General features: G+C 45.9%; 1 non-coding gene across 1 annotated transcript; it reads left to right on the top strand.

The window, feature by feature from the left end:
* The first annotated feature begins 261 nt into the window (after nt 1-261).
* On the top strand, nt 262-425 carry LOC142454168 (U1 spliceosomal RNA). The gene has a single exon (XR_012785687.1). It is a non-coding gene; the product is annotated as a U1 spliceosomal RNA (small nuclear RNA).
* The last annotated feature ends 455 nt before the right edge of the window (nt 426-880 follow it).

Here is an 880-nt window from a genome sequence, read left to right as displayed (position 1 = left end):
GAAAGCAAGGGGTACACGAAGCCCTTGATTATGAAAGTCAAGGATTTCAGCCCTGAACATGGATTATAAATCAATGCAAAATCCTCATAAGTAGACCAATAGGTGACATCATGATAAACCATTAAAAGTTTGACGTTTTCAAGGACTTTGTCTTGCTTAGATCCACAGTCATTGCTCATGGAAGCAGTGGTCAAGAGATCAAAAAGACACATTGTATTAGGTAAATCTGTTGTACAAGACTTCTTTAAAACATTGAAAATCATACTTACCTGGCAGGGGAGACACCATGATCACGAAGGTGGTTTTCCCAGGGCAAGGCTCATCCATTGCACTCGGGATGTGCTGACCCCTGCCATTTCCCCAAATGTGGGAAACTCAACTGCATCATTTGTGGTCATGGGGGATTGTGTTCCCGCTCTCCCCTGAAAGAGAAAACGAACAAACAAACAAAACAACATTGAAAAGCAAGGGTGCTAAGGTGTGCCTGACCCAGGCCATGGTGTTCTCCATCGCCTCCTGTGCATATGAAAAGTGGACAATGACTCAGGAAGACTGAAGCGTCATGGATGCATTTGAATTGTGATGCTGGAGAGGAATATTGAAAGTATCATGGTCTGCTAAAAGGACAGACCCATCTGTCCTGGAAGAAGTAAAGCCAGAGTGCCCCCGTCATCTGTCTATTTGGGGCATGTTGTCAGGAGAGAGCAGTCTCTGGAGAAGGACATCATGCTTGCTAGACAGGGGAACAGCAAAGAAGAAGGCCTGCAATGAGATGGATCCACACTGTGGCAGAAGCAATCGTGAGGATGGCACAGCACTGGGCCGTGTTTTGCTCTGTTGTGCGTAAGGCCACTCACTCTGAGGCAGAACCAACTTGATA

This window comes from Tenrec ecaudatus, chromosome 7 (genome assembly GCF_050624435.1).
Source record: "Tenrec ecaudatus isolate mTenEca1 chromosome 7, mTenEca1.hap1, whole genome shotgun sequence".
In the NCBI taxonomy this organism is placed as follows: domain Eukaryota; kingdom Metazoa; phylum Chordata; class Mammalia; order Afrosoricida; family Tenrecidae; genus Tenrec; species Tenrec ecaudatus.
The sequence above is the reverse complement of the archived record's forward strand: the minus strand, read 5'-3'. Positions and strand labels throughout refer to the sequence as shown.